The sequence below is a fragment of the Mercenaria mercenaria genome, chromosome 3, assembly GCF_021730395.1.
Source record: "Mercenaria mercenaria strain notata chromosome 3, MADL_Memer_1, whole genome shotgun sequence".
Classification (NCBI taxonomy): domain Eukaryota; kingdom Metazoa; phylum Mollusca; class Bivalvia; order Venerida; family Veneridae; genus Mercenaria; species Mercenaria mercenaria.
Genome location: NC_069363.1, coordinates 79,111,684 through 79,134,609, shown reverse-complemented (window position 1 = coordinate 79,134,609; position 22,926 = coordinate 79,111,684). Strand labels below are relative to the sequence as shown.

Here is a 22,926-nt window from a genome sequence, read left to right as displayed (position 1 = left end):
ACGGACCTGGGTCTTGCGCATGACACATCGTCTTACTGTGGTACACATTTATGCCAAGTTATTTGAAAATCCATCCATCGATGACAAAGATATGGACCGGACACGCCCATCAAAGCACTATATTTAACGCAAGTGTGTCCTTGACTTTTGAGTACGACTGGGTCTTTCGCGCATGTGACACATCACTGGTACTGACGATTCATGCAATTCCTTTAATCTAGTTGAGAAGAAGATAGGACGTAACGCATAATGTCTTTAATCTTTTAAAGCGAATGTGACCATATCCGAGCAATAACGGACTGGGTAATGTGCGCACCTGAACGTGCTATGGATGGTCACTCTCTGACCAATTATGCCTTGAAAAATCTTATGCAAGTTTCAGACACGAAATTGAACAACGAAGATGACAGCCCGAAACCACAGACGTTAAAACTATATGCTCTTTAAAAATCTATAGAAATGTCAAACATCATTATCTTTTATTTGTAAACAAACGCTACACTATGCAATTTCCAATTCACATTGAAGGTTCTCTATTCCCCTTGAACATGAAAATGTCTGTTTCCAATTACACTCCTTAAAGCTTTTTCTCCCTTTTCATATTGAAAATTCTCTCCATTTAACTTTGTGAAAAATTTTTTTATTTCTCGTTCAAAAAGTACTGTTTTTTACCATTTAACAGAAAGTACCCTATTTTCACATTTCAACATTAAAAATTCATAATTGCCATGTCAGCAATGTTTCAACTTTCTAATTTCAATTTGATAAAGTATCCATTCCCAGTTCGAATTATAAATAATGTACTTATCAATCTTATAACATCAAAAAGTATTCAGTTCCATTCAAGATTGTTGAAAAAGTTTAAATCTGACTTCAATCTAATTGAAAAGAACAATACTTCCAATGGAAAGTTCCTATTGCTCAACAGTTTTAACAGCCATTGATTCCATTTCACGATTAGAAAGTCTCTCTATTTGACTTCAACTTGTGAAAAGCACAAGATTTCCATTTCACATGAAAAGTTCCCTTTACTGACTCACATTGTGAAAACAACAATTCCTATTTCCAACAATGTGAAAAGTTGCCCTCTATCTGACTTCATTGTGAAACACACAATTCCTTTTCCACAATGTGAAAAGTCCTTATTCTGACTTAACATTGTGAAAGCATACTTACCCACTTCAATGTGAAGTTCCTCATTTGATACATCGAAAGCAACATTTTCCATTTTCACTTGTAAAGTTCCTATTCTGACTCAACAAGTGAAGCACACTTATTTCCATTTCACAATGTGAATTTTCCTCTATTTATTAAACATTTGAAGCATACATTTTTCCACTTCGCACAATGTGAAAGTTCCCTTATTCTGACTCACAATGTGAAAGCACATTATTTCATTCCACAATGTGAAAAGTTCCTCTATCTGACTTCAACAATGTGAAAAGCAACATTATTCCATTTCAATACTATGAAAAGTTCCTCTATTCAACTTCAAAAAGACTTTGCGCTGTATAGGAGTACATCTTGTCCTCCTAAGGGATTTACTTACCAAGCTGATCTCTCGACTGCTTCATCTGACTTCAACTTCACAGAACCTTATCACCAAGAAAATGGTGAAAGCCACACTAGTTGGAAGTCGCTCATCCATCTTCCCTACCTGAATATATATAAGCAATGATATGTGAACAGTTAATCAAGCCATGGAAGCTTTGTTCCAGATGATCAAATTCACCAATGTGCCCTATATTTTCATTAGATAAACATTCTAATCAGGTTTTATGTTAATTGGGTAGGAAATGTGACCTCTATACAATGTTAATCCACTTGTTCTATGATTTGCTCTACTGGCCTAGTTTTGACCCCAAATGACTCGGTTTTGAACTCGGCAGAAAAATTCTGACAATGCTTCATGAAGATCAGATAGAAAATGTGGCCTTTAACATGTTAACATAGTTTTTCTAAGAATTGATCAGGTGACCTAGTTATATACCTCAAACAACCTAGTTTCAAACTAACCTAATTACATAAAACAAAATTCTTCCCAAATTTCATGCATAAGAAGAAATATGTTACTTTTCTATATTGATTATGTATTTTAAAATAAACCAAAAACTGTCATAGATTTATCAATGCAAACATTTTTGCATGTTAAAGGCCTCGACCTTAACTTTTTTCAGCAGTTGCAGCAGGTCACCAACGCTAACTAGTGACTTCAGACTTTAGTGGACCTCCAATTCTATCACATAAATTGTGATGTTGTTGACGTCAAAATTATATGACTTAAAGAAACGGACTTATTTTAAATAATTAAAATTGGAAGAGTACAATCTGTTATCCCAAATAATTTTTGAAAGTCCCAATATGGACCAATTCTCATCCTCGACGTTGACAAGTGAAAATGAACCATCAACAATTAATCATCGTAATATGATGATAAACAAGTAATTGGCTGTTTTCATTTTCAATTAAAACCCTCAAGAGCTAAAAGAAGTGTGTGGTTATCGTGGCATCTAAGTGGTCAAAGCGGAAAAGTTTCCGAGATTGTCATGGCATTACGTCATGTTTTCGCGCATGTGACACACCTGCGTGATCGTAATCTCATCCTTTAATTGTTGGACAGAATAGTAAAAAAGTTTTTCATTATTTTTAAAGCGATGTGCAATATCCGAATAACTGCATGTAAATGTGAACCTAGATGATAGTGAATGTTCTCTTGACCTATTCCCTTAAGAAGAATTTACATTATTGTTTCAGAAGAATTTAACAAAGTGTTGTGTCAAAACATAATGTACAAAAATCATTAATAAACTTATTAAAAACCGCAACGACATCATACTGCTTTATTTAGTGAACAAGTGGGTTAAGTTTCAATCCATTCCCATTAGTGAGTACTGAAATACCAGCTTACATACAAAACCTTAACCAAAAAATTCTAAGTCGAAAAAGGGGCATAATTTTGTAAAAAAGCAAATTAGAGTTATGGAACCTGTGCAATGTAAGTCAGTTTATCACAGTGAATAAGTGTGTGAAGTTTCAATCCATTCCCATTAGTGAGTACTGAGATACCAGCTTACATACAAAACCTTAACCAAAAATTTCTAAGTCAAAAAAGGGGCATAATTTTGTAAAAAAGCAAAACAGAGTTATGGAACCTGTGCAATGTAAGTCAGTTTATCACAGTGAATAAGTGTGTGAAGTTTCAATCCATTCCCACAAGTGGTTGCTGAGATACCAGCTTACATACAAAAACTTAACCAAATCGTGACGCGGACGCGGACGCCGACGCATGGGCGAGTCCAATAGCTCTACTATTCTATGAATAGTCGAGCTAATGAATGCACTACGCGCGTTTATTGTGTCAAAAGTAACCGCGATGTAAATTAGACACTACGATAGGGCGCACGTGCTTGTGGAATGGAAAATTACCAGCATGACGTTTTGATATTTTTACGATTCGCGGGTAAATTCCAGTCAATCCAGGTAATTTTGCCTGATGTAATTTCTCAATTTGGTAAAGTTACCACGTAAAAACCACTCGCCCGATCGGTGGAGTAGTCCATTCGTGCTCTCCTGACTTTAACTCGCCAATGCTTATAACAGTAGAATGCCGTACTTAAGGCAAAATCAACTTTCGTTTTGTGAATTCGCCGATATGGGTACGATTTTCCCTCCTATTTTTTTACTTTTAAGGGTTTTATTTTATTTGCAGACTGTGACTGAAAATTGGTTGACCGTTGGTCTACCCAACTTTTCATAGTTAGTGGACCTGCCGATATTTTGGTTGAGTCGGTCCAACGGTCCACCGCTAAGGTCGAGGCCTGGTTAACTGTTGATTACAAGGTTTTCCTATGATGTGACCTAGTGAACTAGTCTTTGATGTAACACACCAAGATTCCAGCTTGAAATAGATTTTACACATACATAGATCAGTTAGACAATGTGGCAGTGATTTTCTATGCTCTGACCAAGTGACTGATCCCAGATGATCTTTATCAAACTAGTATTATTATAGCGGCAAATATTCCAAACAGCCAGCAGTGCTGACCAAGATGAGCCTGCACATAATCACTTGCCGCCAGCAGCCTGCAGGCTAAAGGTCAACAGTAAAAATTCTTGAAGACAAAAGATAACAACACATGGCATAACACTAAATTTATATAATAGTAAAATACCCCCATCAATACTGTCAGACTTTTAACAATTTACAATTCCTTTCAAGATTTATATATTCGTATTAATTCTTGACTTTCAACAACTCCGGTTATCAAATCCTAATTGTTGTCCATGTATATTCAAAGGTAAGCTTCATGAATTTCATCAAGCACAGACCGACAGTGATTTTTAAAACTTTCAAAACAGAAATAGTATACTCTACATCCACAGGACACGGACGCCACTGCAATGTAATGTTAGGACATAGAAGTGCATTTTCTTCTGAGACAAAGCGCACTGCTTACAGCATATTAAGACTGTACCTAAATTGTGACCATGACATTTAACTAAGGTTCTGAGTATTGCAAGGGATATGTTGTCTTTATTAAAGTGAATGTTTATGTCAAGCTATTCATGCTATTTGAATATATTCATCAGTGTGTAAAGAAGTTATACCAGACAAGAAAAATTACTTTAAATATTTGACCTCTAATTTTGACCATGTCTTCTGAACAAATAGTCTGAATCTCAGACGTTTTGACTATGATGAACATTTAATCTAAGTTATTTGAGTAATCAAACCATGCATACAAAGTTATAAACTGGATAAATATGACAAAATAAAGTTCTCTCTCCCTAAATGTGTCCTTGACCTTTGAGCTAGGGGTCTTGATCTTGCAAATGACACATCATGTTGTTATGGTGAATGTGTTTACCAAACTAATTATCCATCCATGTATATGAAAGCCGAATACCCAATAAGACAAAGGAAGCAAAATCTTTGTGTGACCTTGACTTTTGAGTAAAGGTCAAAGTTTTACAGGAAACACTGTATTGTTATGATGAATTTCTGTGCCAAGTATCTTGAATATCCGTCTATGAATAAAAAAATTTAAACAGACTGAACAAGAAATATTACTTAGATGGATGATGGACATCTAATGCTCCTTAAATCTCACCATGAGCACTTTGTGCACATGTGAGCTAAGGATTTAAACCATGTTGTAAACCACTCTGAATAAATCTGTGTGGAGTTTCCATCTCTTAGAAGATGTTTATACATCTTTCTGTTACAGTCAGCTTTAAGGTCTGAAGTTTTTACTATCTGTAAGCTTATAAGATGAAAATAAATCTGTTACAAGTGATAAAAACTTACTGTAAGCACAAGAGCAAAGTCTGCAGCGTCTTTTGTTGTACCACATCGTTCACTTATGTAAACAAGACCTTTCTGTCTCATTTCATGGTAGGTATCAGAGAGCAGCCGCTCAGTTATTACTGTGCCCCCTCCATAGAATACCCACACAAATGTATGATCTGTCGAACAATGTGGCAAGGTCTTGAAAAATGTAGGACAATTGTCGAGATCAAGGAAAATAATGTTCTTCATTTTCTGTAAGTGTTCAGTTGAGATAAGGTATTCATTTTGATCCTTTAGGTGTAACTCAGTTCGCACATTTCGAGCCTGAAACAAATCAGAGAAATAAAAGATTGATTGGCAGTGGTATATGAGCCACACCATGAGAAAATTAACATAGTGGCATCTGTGCGAAGGCGCAGGCTGGTCTGGATCCATGCTGGTCACAAATCCACTATGTTGGTCTTCTCAAGGTGCGGCTCATATGGGGTTTTGGCAAATTGCACTACAGATATCTATTCAAACCTTAAATTCTTTGATATATTGCACATCAAAGAAGCCACAACTCTTTCTGAATAATGAAATCTACCTGCTAAGCTCAAGTGGGACAGCACTGATTGTCGGAGTGCAGGCTCTGAGCAAGGTGTATGTTCTTTTTTGAGTGACGTGTATATCCTCTTTGACATTTTGATATAAGACAGTGTGTCTGAAATAATTCTTCCTGCACCTCTGCCTCCACGACTGATTCATGTAGAGAAGTTCGCAGTTACTTGCAGAGAACATGTTATTTTTAGTACTGAATTCAAGATCACTGGTTAGGTCTACTGCCTGCTGTTACATGAATTAAATATGGGGCTAAACCCAAAGAAACAAAACAGACATCCTCAACAATTGAGGCATTTTAACACAGCATTATGTACTTATTAATCTCATATTAGACAAAAATTTGGAAGGTGCAAAATGATACAAGTTTATTTAGATATCTAAGTTTTTGCCTGAAAATCTGATCAGTTCAAAAATATGTACCATAAAAGGAGCTGTTTCAGGACAGCAAGCTTGACTATTTGAATGTTTCTCAGTAAAACGAATTTTCTGTCTAGGAATAGTAATATTGTCAAAGTAGAGTAGTTCAGGTAAGAGTTATGTGACTTGATGCTGATAAGTTTTACTTTGGACAATTTGCCGTTTGAGTGATCTAAGGGTCAATACTCAAAAAGCGGAAAATATTTGGGTTGGTTATTGAGCTTGGCCTATATATTAACCCCATAAAAAAGCTCAACAAGTTTTCTGAAGACATACAGAACTGCTGAAGTTAAAGAACAGACAATTTTACATCACATACCCTACACCCACAGATGACTCTATATGTCCCGTCAAGGTTCACTTAAACAAGAGCACTGCCTACCGGTGTCATCACTTGTCTATGGCTAGTTTAATAATTTAGAAGCCTGAAATATTCTCTACCTGTTTGTCACTTGGCAAGATACCCTGTTCCTTCTTCTGCTTTCTCCTTTTTGCAGCTTCAGCTTGTGTTTCCATAATTGCAAGTGCTTTATTCTTTCTTCTCTCTAGATATTCATTAGCTGCTGTTTTTGCTTGTCTTCCTGGCATCCTTTTAAACTCAGGGTTTTTGTCTTTCATCTTTTCCTCAATATTCAAGAATTTAATGAATTTCTCTCTAGCCTTCTTTGTTGAATCCTTGGGTAGTCTTGCTAGTGACTTTGAATCTGTGGGTAGTCTTGCTAGTGACTTATTTTTCTTCCTCTTCTTCTTTTTCTTCTTCTTAACAGGTTCAATTTTGCTGTCAGTCCGATTGTTATCTACCAAATCAATGTTATTGTCGCTGTCACTTTCACTTATAGTTATTGTTTCAACCAATTCTTCATCGCTAATTTTCATAAAATCATTATCAGATTCAGAATCTCCCCCATTTGTCACAACACCAGCTCTATTATTTTCTTCTGCAGTTTTCCCTGAGCTTGTAGAAGGTTGTTCTTTCAAATAGTCCAAGGATCTTTCTTCTGACTTATCATTTTCAACTCTTTTCAGATCTGTCTGTTCTATGGCACTACTTGTATGACTAGATTCCACTTCCTCTCCTTTCTCAACTTTAACATATACTGTATATTCACTTTCAAACAAGTACGGAAATTCACTTTTAACTGCTGTTTCTTTATTTTCAATCAGCTCATAATTGTCTTCAGGGACATCAATATTCGCACCTTGCACTGCAGTAGAATCAGTTTCAACATGCTCTAGTTTGATTGTTTGTACTAGATCTAAATCAGGAGGTTTGTCTAAATTTTCAAGGGGACTTTTATCAATATTCTCTTGTTTGATTGTTTTTACTAGATCTAAAAGAGGAGCTTTATTTAAATTTTCAAACGAATTTTTATCAATTGATTCTAATTTTATAGTTCTACCATTATTCAAATTTCCAGTTCTCTCTACTTTGTGAGAGTCTTCAGGCTCTACTTTTACATCTGTGACCTCATCACAGTCTGAGTTAATACTCACTGCTTGTAATGAAGTACTTAGCCTAGTTCTAGGGCTTTCATTTACATCACAGACATTAACTTTATTCTTTTTTCTTTTCTTTACTTTATTTTTTCTTCTCTTTACAGATTCCTCAGCATCGTATGACTTTTCCTGCTCATTTCTTTCAATTTGAAAATGAAGAATTTCTGAAGGATTATGTTTCTTTGAACGAGCTACTTTCCCCACAGTTAGGGTCCCACCTATGGATTGTTTTCCTTTTAAAGAAGCTATCAGAGAAAGAGCACTACATTTAACAAATTCACTTGTTGTTCCAATGAGGTCAGCTTTTACATTACCCACGATGCCCCCTGCACAAATATGTCTTGAATCTGTCACTGGTTGTTCATCAAACAAACGATGGCAAGTATCACAAGAAAAGAGCTTTAAGTATGTAGAGAACACATCAGCCTGAAATGAAGCTAAAATAGTGAGAAATAGAAAAGAAGCCACCTCTGACATAGAAGAGAAAATTTAATCAAAGGCCTGAATGGCCTGAGTCGGCTAATGATTGATGTACTGACAGTATAGTCTACCAGTTTCAGTTTGTTTTTAGTTTTTTTCTTAAAATTTCATAACACTGCTCGATATTTACCCAAAATATTATATCCGGATACGATTACACTTTTCTCCAGTTTGAACAATATATTTTACAAATTGTGATGATACGAAGACATTTAGCAGCAATTGGCAGTATCTGACATTGAAGTTTACGGTTAAATTACCTCCTATTTAAATCTTTTCATAAAAAAGTTGTTTCGTTTCGTGAAAGCAGCCAAACATAGACGATCTACTTTCGATTTCAAAAACTACAAGAAAATACAATTTAATGTTTCACCGATTTGTTTATTTCTCGAAAAATAAGAATTAAAATCATTTTTAATATCAGTAGTAACTAAACAAACCAGTAAGAGCTTCTTCTTCCGATAATTTATCCGTATACTGACTGCAAAATTCAACCCACGCAAAGTTTATAGAAATCATCTGATGCGTGTTTACGTTCAATGTGGGAGAATTAAGGCTGATCGGCTATGTTACCTAACGCATCCAGACGATTCAGATTTTGTTTTTAAAAAAGGATTGTGTGCGTTTCTGTAATTTTATATACGTTTTTATACGCTTAGAAATTATTAGACATGCGTATTTGCATTATTTCTATACGTAATTTACGCTAATACGTATCTTATCTGGAGCCCTGTGGAACTATTTTTTGTCTTTCGCTGGATGTTACCCAAGCTTTGTAAGCCTGCGCAATTCTTAAAATGCACATTTATGCTTAATGAGTTACATTCGGGTATTGCACAATTACAAGTCATAAATATGACAGATTACATCGTATATTGGTCATAGCAAAGGGAATTGACACAACTTAACTTCATTCATGCAGTGAACTGTTTGAAGTTTGAGAAATCTAATGGAACTACATCCCTTCACTGTGTTATTTGGTCTATTTAGAGAATCGCTGGATAGCAAGGACTCGTCAAAAGGCTTTCGCCTTTAGCCAACTCAAAAATGCCGGGACTTGCCCCTAAATTTTTAAGAGATTACCCAGAGACTCTTTCATAATCATATGAAAAGCATGCCTGGTGTTGCAACACTTGCTTACAACAGCCACCATTAGCAGACATTTTTGGCATTTAAGGGATCAACCTTTTCAAAGATATGCAACAATAGATTAACAAGAGCTGTTTGTAAAACATGCATGCCCCACATGACTGCCTGTCCAATTTTCAGTCCAGAGATCACTGTGATCTTGCCGTTCGACCAACTGACCCCTAACATAGGAAAGGTCATCTACTGATAACAGGCAATCATCCTATGAAGATTGTGGACTATGGTAATAGCATCCTTGAGACATTGAGCTGAAACTGTAACAAACAGGGGTCATCTACTGAACACAAAAAATCAGTTTAACAACTGTAAGCCACAGTTTTCTTTAGTTACTGAGAGTAAATCTTTTCACTCTCGATTCCCATGTGACCTTGACCTTTGACTTTCTGATTCAAAAAATAAGAGGGGTCATCTACTTACTATAGGCAATCAGGCAATGAAGTTTAACGACTGCAGGCCAAAGCAAAGTTGGGTATCTCATGAAATAACATTATCATGTTATATCCGTGCAGGATCATCTTGGTCTGCACTGTTCGCTATTCAGTCAGTAAATTTTCAGTGAACACCCCTTTGAATAATTATAAATGGCACTGCCCAAATTGAATGACAGACCAATCCATTTAAGAAATTTAGCAGGGTAATTTCAGGTTGATCAAACATTTTGCCTGAACCCACTTTTAACATGCCTATTTATTTTATACCTTATATGTAAACCACTAAACTGTGATATACAATGTACTTCTTACAAATACTGTGAAATCATTAATATTTGTGGGGGACTAATTTTCGTGGATTTCGTGGTTGTCAATCCACGAAATTTAATCCCAACGAACAAGTAAAATTCCCATTCATTTTATGTTCAAAGTTGAAATCCACAAATTCATATCCCCACGAAATTGCTGTTTTGACCAAAACCACGAAATTTCATGCCCACGAAATTTAATGATTTTACAGTACTTACTAAAACTGTATCAGTGAGTGCTGACATCACATGAAAATTGTTTGTTTCATCCTGATGGTCTCTGAAATCTGCATGTGTGAGAATGTCCATTCCACAATCGAGACACTGAACTTGGAATGGTATCATTTCACATTTACTTATGTAATCTTGAACAAACTCCTTGGCCATTGCTACAGGAAGATTAAAGTCACTGTCTGTATCATCATCTAAAAATTAAAAACAAGAGGGCCAAGATGGCCCTAGGTCGCTCACCTGAGAAACACACCATAACACGCCATAACAGTGTAAACATGTTTGACCTAATGATTTCATGGAAAAAAAAATTCTGACCAATTATTAAAATTGGAGCAAAAAGTCTTGAGTATAAATAAGTATTTTCTTTGATTTGACCTAGTGACCTAGTTTTTGACCCCAGACTACCCATATTCGAACTAGACCTAGATTTCATCAAGCCAACCATTCTGACCAAATTTTATGAAATCCAGTGTAAAATGCAGTCCCTACTGCATACACATGGTTTTTCCTTGATTTGACTTAGTGACCTAGTTTGTAAACCCAGATGACCCATATTCGAACTTGACCTAGATTTCATCTCGGCTATCATTCTGACAAAATTTCATGAAGATCAGTTGAAAAATACAGCCTCTATCGCATACACAAGACTTTTCTTTGATTTAACCTAGTGACCTACTTTTTGACCCAGATGATCCATAATTGAACTTGACCTAGATTACATCAAGGCAACATTCTGACCAAATTTCATGAAGATTAATTGAAAAATACAGCCTCTATCGCATACAGAAGGGTTTTCTTTGATTTGACCTAGTGACCTACTTTTTGAGTCAAATGACCCATAATCAAACTCAATGTAGATTTTATCAAAGCAATCATTCTGAGGAAATTTCATGAAAATCAACTGAAAAATACAGCCTCTATCGCATACATAAGATTTTTCTTTAATTTGACCTAGTGACCTAGTTTTTGATCTCAGATGACCCATATTCAAACTCCACCTAGATTTCATCAAAGCAATCATTCTGACTTAATTTCAGGAAGATCAATTGAAAACTATAGCCTCTATCGCATACACAAGGTTTTTCTTGGATTTAACCTAGTGACCTACTTTTTGACCCTAGATGACCCATATTCAAACTTGACCTATATTTCATCAATGCAATCGTTCTGACCAAATGTCATGAAGATCAATTGAAAAATACAGCCTCTATCGCATACACAAGGTTTTTCTTTGATTTGACCTAGTGACCTAGTTTTTGACCCGAGATGACCCAATTTCGAACTCGGCCTAGATTTCATCAAGATTATCATTCTGACCATTATTCATGAAGATTAATTGAAAAATACAGCCTCTATCGCATACACAAGGTTTTTCTTCGATTTGATCTAGTGACCTAGTTTTTGACCCGAGATGACCCATTTTCAAACTCGGCCTAGATTTCATCAAGGTTATCATTCTGACCAATATTCATGAAGATTAATTGAAAAATACAGCCTCTATCACATACACAAGGTTTTTCTTTGATTTGACCTAGTGACCTAGTTTTTGACCCGAGATGACCCATTTTCGAACTCAGCCTAGATTTCATCACGGTAATCATTCTGACCAATATTCATGAAGATTAATTGAAAAATACAGCCTCTATCGCATACACAAGGTTTTTCTTTGATTTGACCTAGTGACCTAGTTTTTGACCCCCAGATGACCCATTTTCAAACTCGGCCTAGATTTCATCAAGGTAATCATTCTGACCAAATTTCATGAAGATCAGTTGAAAAATACAGCTTCTATCGCATACACAAGCTAAATGTTGACAGACAGACGACAGACGACGGACATCGAGCGATCAGAAAAACTCACCTGAGCATTGCTCGGGTGAGCTAATAATAAAAAATTTAATGAATGTTTCTTTGATTAACTATTCAGAAAGCATAGGCTGGAGAACCTGTACTGGCTTTCTGGAAGGATGGTACAACAGGTAGTCCTAAATGGCTTGCAAATTCTATGACAAGATACTGTGTATTTTTTTCATAGAACTTATAACTGAAGCCATTCTGTAGACCGACAGTCCAATAGAATGATACGTTCATGTCACACTGAAATTTATAGATCTGGTAATTTAACACTGAAAATATTAAAACTAGTTTAACTTTAATAGACAGTTCAACACTTGAACGTGAAAAAAAAAAAGAATTATAAGTGATCACAATTTCTTTCAATTTTGACAATGTCGTATATACTCAAAAGATGCACCTTAATATGCAATTTCATAGGAGTACATGTATGTATACATGTACACTTACTAAAACCGTCCAACAACTTTAATAGAATCATTGCCTTTACAGGTACAGCTGAACATGTATGGCTATGTTTTTTACTTAGCTTGTACTATTCTTAACAGGGCCTCCTCTGGGTTTTTCATACTTGTCGCCAACCTTTTCGCCAATTTGAAAAAGTTGGAGCCACTTTAGTGCCATTTTTGAGCCAAAGTTCTGAGCCACTTTTATTTCTCTTAGTTGGCTGTCAAATTGTGCATAGAGAAATAAAATATAGCAGTGCTCCAGCTAGCTTTTTACAGCAGGGCGCATCGCCCGTTCCGAAATTCGTTCCGCCCTGTTGCCCCGCCATGCACCCTGCCCGTTTTACAACCATTCATTTCTTTTTTTCTAGCCAAACTTCCCTTTTTTGCCTCTGTGATTATAATACACTGCTTTATTGCCCCCTTTTTATCGAGTGATACACGCCGGGGGGCATTGACATAATTAGCAAACAGTTAAACAATATTACCTGCTGTAATCGTGCCCGAGGCAGACCATGATATTTTAGACTGCTCCACTAGCATTAAAATCATTGAACCTTAGTGTTAAAACAGTTTGCAAACCAGTCAGAAATCATTATCATTTCGCGCCACCTGTCGAAGTGTACTTTCGTTTTCGGTAATATAGTCGTAAATACCCCTTTATACACAACTGAAACTTAAGTCCAGACAACAGACATTTATATGTAATTAATATAAATCGATCACAATCAAATTTAAATAGGAAAATATTTTGATTTTATCGTTTTACAAGTTTTTGAAATCGAAAGTAAGTTGTCGTCTGCTTTGTGAAATTGCCGTTTTTTCATGAAGATTTCTTTGAAATTAGTTTACTAAGATGTAATGACAGGGTACACTTTAATGTCAGATACTGTGAAATGCTGTTAAACTGTCTTTGCATCATAATATTTTTTCAAAAATATTGTTTAAACTGGACATTCGACGACTTTTAGAAAAAAGTGTAACCATATCCGGATATAAAATTTTGGATACCCGGAATATGTCTATTACAAGTGCTAAACTTGCTTTTAGACTGTTGTAAGTTAAAAACTTTGCCTGATTTCATTTATTTAAGTGGAAGTTTAAACTTTATTTTCTGTATATAATATGTTGCAGGTATAAATTTATAAATATCAAGTAGCCTACATGGAGAAGATGTGTACTGAAATTGTAGCAAGTAAAATAGGCCTAAACACATAGATATTGTTATTCAGTATGCAATTACAAAGAAATGTTACAAGTTGAAAATCAATGCCAAGTAAAATACAAACAGCAGAATTTTTAGTTAATAAATAGGTGCATTAGAGATGACAGACATAGCCTATTAAAAGACCATACCTAAAGTGTGCCAAAAAACATGCCTAAATTATGCCAAATTCCATGCCTAAGTATGTTAAAATGCACTGTATGCATGGACCAGTTATATTTTTTTCCCGGGGGAGCACGGTCCCAGACCGACCACCACCCCAGAAGTGCCCTTTTCAGTGCCAGCACCCTGCCCTTTTTTAATCCTAGCTGGAGCACTGTATAGTAAATAATTTCTTTTGAAGATGTATTAGTTCATTGTAGAAGTAAATTCATTTTGTAGTTGGATACAAATGACACAAATCATTTCCTTAGTTTAAGAATCATATCTATCCATGAATTACCAATATTCCAGGACTCATATACTTTCGGAAAGGAAAATTCGGAATTTTTTCTATTTTAGAAGGTCGAGTTGAACACTCATCTGATGATTTTTAAGAAGCCATGGTAGCAAGTGATATCTTCCAGTTTCTGAACATTTCAAAGAAATTAATTTACCAGGTCCAGGATACAAACTGAGGCTGTTGTGTTTTTGTTTTCGGATTCATCGTTAAAATCTTTTATGAAAACTGAGGAATTACAAAATTATCTAATATATTTGCAAAAAGTAACAAATTAAATGTATCTTTCGTACTTATTAAAAATTCGTAAGTCATACAACTGCATGCCACAAACATGTCGATCTTTTTTTGTAAAAATCACAATACATAAAGTACACCGTGATCGGCCTTAATTTTGGTGAATTCTCGGCAGAGTTCAAACATACAAGTTGGCAGATGTTTTGATTACTGATTAACCATCAGTTCACACATTATTACGCAATTATATTCTCAAAGTGTCAACCAACTTCAACAGTCGAATTGTCAAATTACACCGCCTAGACTGGTTATCGATTTTATTCACTACCAGCGCCTAGGTAAACACGTGTATCGGGAACCAATTATTGGGCCGCTTATATCACTACGGAAAAAAAAACAAATGACGAGAAAAAAAACTATGCGCCACTTATTTTCGCCAGTTTGCAAAATTTAGCGCCAAATTCTTAAAATTATCGCAAATGGCGACATTGGCGACCGACAGCAGAGGCCCTGCTTAACATTCTACACTTCAGGCCCTTATCGTTATAATATATAGCTATCTACATGTAGATATGAAAACAAAATGTTTCTTCATCCTTTTTTTGTTGGGTCATGAAAACAGAATTTCTAAAACATAAAACTTTCCAGCTTTTGATAGAGGAGGAAGACACAGATGCTCCTCTTGGCATTACCTCAGCATTGGCAGGCATTTGGATAGAACCACTGACCTTCCTTACTCCAGCTGGATGACTTCATCACATGAAGAATTCTAACCCCACATAAAGCCCGTAAGTGAGGGGTTAATGATTTGCAGTAAGCAAACTTAACCACTTAGCCAATGAGGCCATGAACTTGGTAACACTGTTTGGTTACACTACTTTATATTCATGAGGGTCTTGAACTTACAAGTTGATGTGTCACAAACATTACCATATCTACAGTAAATCAGTACTGAGAAACTAACAACTGAACCTACCTTTAAATGGAAACCTGATCTTATAGTGTTTTGATGATTCCATATGGTTCCAACAAGTTTCCAAGGTTGTGAATAAATATAGGCATTGTGGACACAAATATGCCGTAATTTCAAGTGGAGGATAGAACACTAAATGATTTTGTTTGTTCATATGCTCACTACACATATCCTTGGTATTGAATTCTAAGTCACATTCTGGGCATTTGTAGCACAATGGGTCTGGCAGAAGTTTGCTGTCTCTAGCATACCGACAAGGGTTGCAAGGTGAATGCTGGAAAAGATTCATATGTTGATCCAGAGAACCTTCAGAGGAAAATTCCGCCTCACAGTATAAAATTGGACATATATATTTTGCATCTGATGTTGAGGCAGATGTATGACTTGGAAAAAGTTCACCATCCTTATTTCTCAAGCTATTCACTGATATATTGTCTTCTGCTGATGGTGAAGATTGGTTTTCTTTTTCACTGGTACCCAGCCTAGATGCAACACTTGCAGAAGTTACAGTACTGGTTCCCGAAGATCTATTTTTAGATGCTGTACGATTATTCTGACTGGTATCCTTTTTTACTGCTTGACCTTTAGCTGAAGACCTCTTACCAGTCTGACCAGGAAGATTTATTTGAGCAGGTCTAAGATTTGAATCCTTGATCCCTGCAGACAAAAAAACAATTGTTACAGTAAATTAAACTAGAAACTGAGCTTGAAAGAAAACCACCTGTTATACCACAACAAGGACAGGCAAATGAGCCGCGCCATGAGAAAACCAACATAGTGCGTTTGCAAACAGCATGGATCCAGATAAGCTTTGAAAGCGAAGAGCATGGATCCTGACCAGACTGCGCAGATGCAAAGGCTGGTCTGGTTCCATGCTGGTCGCAAACGCATTATGTTAGTTTTCTCATTGTGCGGCTCATATATTCTTTCATCCAGTCAGGGTAGTTATTTTCAAAATTACTACATGTTAAAAGACTAACCTACATAAAGACATTGTTTCTAAAAAAAATTTTAACATGTCTCAAAGGCCTGTTGATATTTCAGATAATTCAACCACAATAAAACAGATAATCTCAGACCTGATGATTTCTTCTTCGAATTGTAAAAACCCCACTAGCACAGTAGGTTAGCACAAGAACATGTATTCAGAGGTAACAGGTCTATCAGGTCCATTACCCATGCTAGACATGTTCTTTGTTACAATCTGGTAGAAAACAACATCTAAGTCATTTCGACACATGTGGCAGTTGGCTGTAAGGTACTTGACAGAACTGGTAATATATGTTTCGGTTAGAATTTTTTTTTCTTAGAAATCAGCATTATTCTTATGATCACACAGTCTACTTGAAAAGATGCTCAAGCTGGACTTGCAGGTAAATTTCATAAACCAGCAAAATTCAAAATGAAGTCAGAATTTAGACTTTCTTTCTTACTATCCCTAATGATGCCTGTATGTATCCCTGATGAAACTAGTCAAATTAAATAAAATTCAGTTATTAACTCTCGGTGTTTGGCGGTTCTATTTTATATCATTTATATGGTTTAAATATTTTCTTTCTTATCGATCAAACCATGAAAGACTAAATGGTAGTCACCTTACATATTGAATACATATCAAAATTCTCTGACTTTTCTCATTTTTTTGTTGTAACTAAGTTATCCTATTACAGATAAAACAACTTACCATTTTTCTTTGCCCAGTGACTAGCAGCATAGCTTGCTCTAGCCAGTTCCTGAGGACATGCTACATTCTGTTTCAAATAGTCTGAATGGACTTTCTCAATCTCACGTTTGGATTGCAATAAAGCATTCTAAAATAGAATTGCAAAAGTCTTATAATTTGTTACACATTAAACAAGAAATTTTAGATAAGTAGTCAGTTTGAAAACCTTTGGTTTAGCCGAATTGAATAAGTACAGACAACTTGTGTTCCACAAAATTATCTTTCTTATATAATGTTAATCAAGAAATTCCTTCATCTTTGTATAATGCTAATTTGTCTGTGAATTGCTTGTAGAACAAAGCCTGCATGAGTCATTCTTTAGGACACATTGTTTAATATTCAACAAGAGCTGTCTCCATAGGATGACACATGCCCCCGATGGCACTTTGAATGAATAGTTATGGCCGATGTTAGAGTTTAGGACCTTTGACCTACGGACCTGGGTCTTGTGCACAACACGTCATCTTACTGTGCCACACATTCATGCGTAGTTATTTTAAAATCCATGCACGAATGACAAAGATATGGATCGGACATGCCCATCATTGCACTATCATGAAATATGACCTTTAACGTCTAAGTGTGACCTTGACTTTTGAGCAACAGACCTGGGTCTTGTGCGCGACACATCGTCTTACTGTGGTACAAAATTAAAGCCAAGTTATTTGAAAATCCATCCATGGATGACAAAGATATGGACCGGACACGAAGGCATATCATGAAAATGACCTTTAACGTCTAAGTGTGACCTTGACCTTTGAGCTACGGACCTGGGTCTTGCGCCGACATGTCGTCTTCTGTGGTACACATTCATGCCAAGTTATTTGAAAATCCATCCATGGATGACAAAGATATGGATCGGACATGAATGCACTATCATGAAAAATGACCGGACACGAAAATTGCGGACAGACTGACAGACCGACAGACGGTTCAAAAACTATATGCCTCCCTTTGGGGGCATAAAAATGACAAATTTTTGCTAACTTAGCATTTCTGCTTATATGAGAAAAATTAGCCTTTTGCAAAACTTGATTTTAGTTACTGTTAACTTAAAGGGAAATACTAACGGATTAAAAGCTTTAAGCTTATGGAACTAGAGTTTTTCCTAATTTTGCACATTTTCGTAAGGTGAAAATATCAGACACTGAAGTACCTAACCCTTATGATGCTGGAAATGATTGGTTCTGCCTTTGCGACCAGTGTAGATCATGACCAGCACTGTTGCAGTCTGATCATGATCTGCACTGTTGCTTGCAATGTAGATTGCTGCAGTCTGGGTCAACACCAGTCTTGCTTATATTCCAAATTTCAAGTTAATACCTTCAATAGTTTTTAAGTCAGTCATTCAGTCAGTATATTTTTGATATTTTTGGTAAGCACCCCTTTTAGCAGTTAATGGTACTGTCCAAATTGAAAGATGGACCAGTTCATTATAGAAATTTAGTAGGGTAAGGGCTAAACTAAAATCCTGTTACATAACTGAATAACTCCAAAAACGTGACAGATGAAATAGCTAAGCTAAAAATAACATAAAAAAGTCATCTACAAACCCTCTTCTCTCTTTCTGCAGAATTCTGCTGAAATCTACCAGTGATAGAGTCTAACAGTGGATGTTTTGGGACAGGTCCAGCTGAATAATCATCATCTTCAGCATCAAACTCCCGACGCTTTCTCTAAAATGAAAAGAAAGAATAAGGTCTTTCTAAAAGTGTTATTTATACTAAAAGTAAAACGCAGGCTTGTTTTGGTACATGTTGTAATAAATGATGGTCATAACTCTTTGAACTGACAGAAAAACATTTTAACTTTTAGCCTGCTGACGGCAAGTGATTCTGCCTTTGCGACCACTGCAGACTAAGATCAGCCAGATTTCAGTCTGTAAATTTTCAGTGAACACCCCTTTGAATAAAAAATGGTACCAGTGATTTTTTTTGCGTATTTTTACTGCCGATATCGGCCTTTTTTTCCCCTCGCCAAAAAAGGCCATTTTTTCCCAAAAAAATCGTCTATTTTTCCCTAAAAAAGAGATGTTTTCCCCCTCAAATTATAATATTTTATTTCCAAAAAGTAACAGTATATATTCGGGCATGAGATCCGCGATATCTAACATGAAAATTTGGGAGAAATGACATCAAAAACGTCCTTTTTTAAAATCAAAATGCATCAAGGTTACCGTCGCGAAACATGTGACAACAAAACTTTGCCGATTTTCAAGAGAAATATGGACTACAGTCGGTTTTAAATATGTTTCTTATGTCAGTTAATCATTTTGGTAATGAAAAATGACAATATCTCTCCTAGTTTTTGAAACATTGGAGATCAAAATCGCCGCAAATGTACCCAATTTCGGATAGTCAAAATTTCGGACGTTATCAAATTTCAAGGGAATGAAGTGAAAATTTATAAATACAATTATTACAAGTTGTATTGGTGTCTTAATTTATTTTAAACACCCAAAAATTTCACAATTTTAAATCCAAAAGTGGGGTTTTTAAAATATAAACTCTTTAACAAATTTCAGTTTAATATATAGGAAATGTACAGATTAATTTATATCACTTAGTATGGAAAATTAAACTATTTCTTTTTTCCCAATTTGGGAAATTATCGCGCTTATTTTCCCAATTCAGCGGGCACAGGCACCTTTATTTTTTCCAAAAAAAATCACTGGGTACTACCCAAATTGAGAGATAGACCAGTCTATTTTAGACATTTAGCAAGGTAAGGAATAAGAAATATACCGATAATGCAAGGCAACAACTTCTATGTGATATTCCTATATATTTGCTTTAAAGCTGACTTAAGTCAAAATTTTCAGAATTTAGAAAATGCTTTCATTCAATAGTAATTACAACAGGAAGAAATCTTTAAGTGATAACCATAAAAATAAACTTTCAGTCAATAAAATTGTAGCATTTTTTTTCAAGTGTCAGTCATACTACTGAAATTCAATACAAGACTTAACTTAACTTCAATGTACTTGAACATTTTGAACATACTAGTACAGTACAGCTAGCGCGGAACCTTCATTTGAACACCCGTCGCCGCGATTCTAATTTGCGTGTTTGTTTTTACTGTCCGCCGCGACGGGTGTCATATCGGATGTTTCAGGTGTTCAGGAATGGTCATTGCCGGAGGCAGCGAACGCCGCGCGTTGCGATGGACGGACGCGATGGTCTGTGGTGGTCGGCCGCGAGGAACCCTGGTGTTCATTCAATACTTTTTGAAAGAACTATTTATTTCATAATTTGTAAATATAAATGCTTAAAATATCTATGCATTATAAAATAATTATTTAAAATTTTATACCTCGTCTGTATACTCGGAATCAGTCGCAATGTGATGATATAATAATTATATATTATTTTGTATTTTCTGTTAAATCTAATTAGAGTTGCATATTCTTCGTTTTGTTTCAACAGTTTTATTTCTATTTTCAGGTCACTGCAAGCGTATAAATCTTTGATCTTATTGTTCAATTCTAAATTGATTGTTGCGTTAATTTTATGTTATTCGACCTCTTCTAACAATACCTTACAAATTATGTTTTACTAAACCTGTTTCTTACTCTGTTTTATTTTTTACAGTACCTAATACGCTCTTTTGTTTCGCTTGTCAGTTTTCAGATGTTTAGAAATTATTGGTAAAGTTTCTTTACACTGTTCTACGATTGCTATAATCAAATAGTTATTGTTATTTGTTAGTAATATGTTTAAAAATATAATTACTATCTTGTTTGTTGACAATTTATTTGTTTAAAAACCTTTGATAAGGTGAATATATTTAATGAATTTCAAAAATTTTTACTCGGTTTTTGATTTATTATTTTCATTACTTAAACAGATGAATACTTAATCACACTTTTATGATATATGAGACTTAGGGACTACTTTTCGTTTTCGGAATTCCGCATATTGTTGTTACATTTTCTTTTTCTATAAACAATAGAAACAGTTGTATTTTTTCTAATTACAGGTTAAACATACGCGGCGAATTTGGTGTTTGAGAGAAAGACTAATATGAAATTTTTTTTCAAATACAAATAGACAGAGTCTGTATTTACACCCTCTTGCTTATTTATTAACTATTTAAACAGTCATAATGCCATATGGTGACCGAAAGGAAGGTCTTTCCCCCTTTTTTGGTCTCAGTGTTGTTTATTTTTCTCTGGACCTTCGGGTTTCTGGAGTCTCTCTGTTGTGTTTATTTGTTCTCTGGTCTTTCGGGATGCTCAAGTCGATCACTTTCTATAATACCGTACTGTGAAGTGAAGTTCCGTCTTCTGGTAGGTTTTGACGGGGTGGTGATAGTTAGTGAAAGATGTTGCACATTTCATTACCCCTCAAGCTTTTTTAAGTTTACATGTTAGTGTTCTGTGTACTTAAAAGGTTTTATTTTTTGCTATGGTTCTACTTTGCAAATGCGGGTTCTGAGACTGTGGTTTTTTTTGTGCTCTGTGCTTCCGAGAAATCTACTCTTACCTATTATCTTTATTAACTATTACAATAGCTGTAATTTATTAACATTTAACATGGGTGGTTACACCGTAAGAAGATTAAACATCTGTAAAATATCCATTATATATATATATAAACTGACGATACTAATATATTGTAATAATTAATATCTACACATTCATATCATTATAAATGACCTTTGCTACATGGATGAAACAAAAAAATATCAATCTGAATGAGAAGTCTTTTGGATGTCAGGTAACACAAAAAATTTCCAAGGATATTTAGTCACAGACAGGTACAAGCTAGTAGTATATGTAAGCTGCATAAAGCAATATTTCTAAATCATAGCTGTGTATCTTTGACGTTACCTATCTCTGACGTTATATGTATCCGACGTTATTTGTCTCTGATGCTATATATCTGACGTAATGTATCTTTGACGTTATGCTTTTTTGACGCAATTATGTCCTGTCAGCGCTGTTACTAGTCGTGGTGCGTCCATTTGTCGTCCAGTCGTTTTTCGTGTTCCTGTCACTGCTTGTTCTGGCCTTGCCATATTTAGCTCATATTTCAATGGTAATAAAATTAATTCTGTGTCCAGATGTCTCCGTTTTCTCAGTTCGTCAGTTGTGTCTTATCTTCCAGTTCGTCAGTGGCCCACATACTTGTAGTACTAATACTGCGTAATAAAAATGTGCCAGATATGGTAAGGACAGAACAATGTCGGGAACACGTTAGGTAAATATGTATTAAAAGAAAAATGTTAAAAACTCCTTGTGCAGAAATATTGCAGGAAAACTAATCAGACACTAATTTTTGCTCGGGCGGGGCTTATGTTCTCTGTGACTATTTGATAAACGACATTGTGTCTGAAATCATTAGTCCTTCACCTCTGATTCATGTGGGGAAGTTGGCAGTTACTTTCGGAGAACAGGTTTGTACTGTTACAGAATCCAGGAACACTGGTTAGGTTAACTGCCCGCCGTTATATGACTGAAATACTGTTGAAACGGCGTTAAACCCAAAACAAAACAAAAAACAAAAAAAACTAATTCTTGCATAGTCTTCAACTGAAATAGAAAAAAAAACATTCAGAATGTGTGCTCAATACTTCCGAAGACCACTAAACTATTCACCCAACATATCATTTTATATTA

General features: G+C 35.4%; 1 pseudogene; it reads right to left on the bottom strand.

Annotated features, from left to right (window-relative positions):
* Positions 1–1,605: 1,605 nt before the first annotated feature.
* LOC123524300 (uncharacterized) overlaps positions 1,606–22,926 on the bottom strand; it is a 28,455-nt pseudogene continuing 7,134 nt past the window's right edge.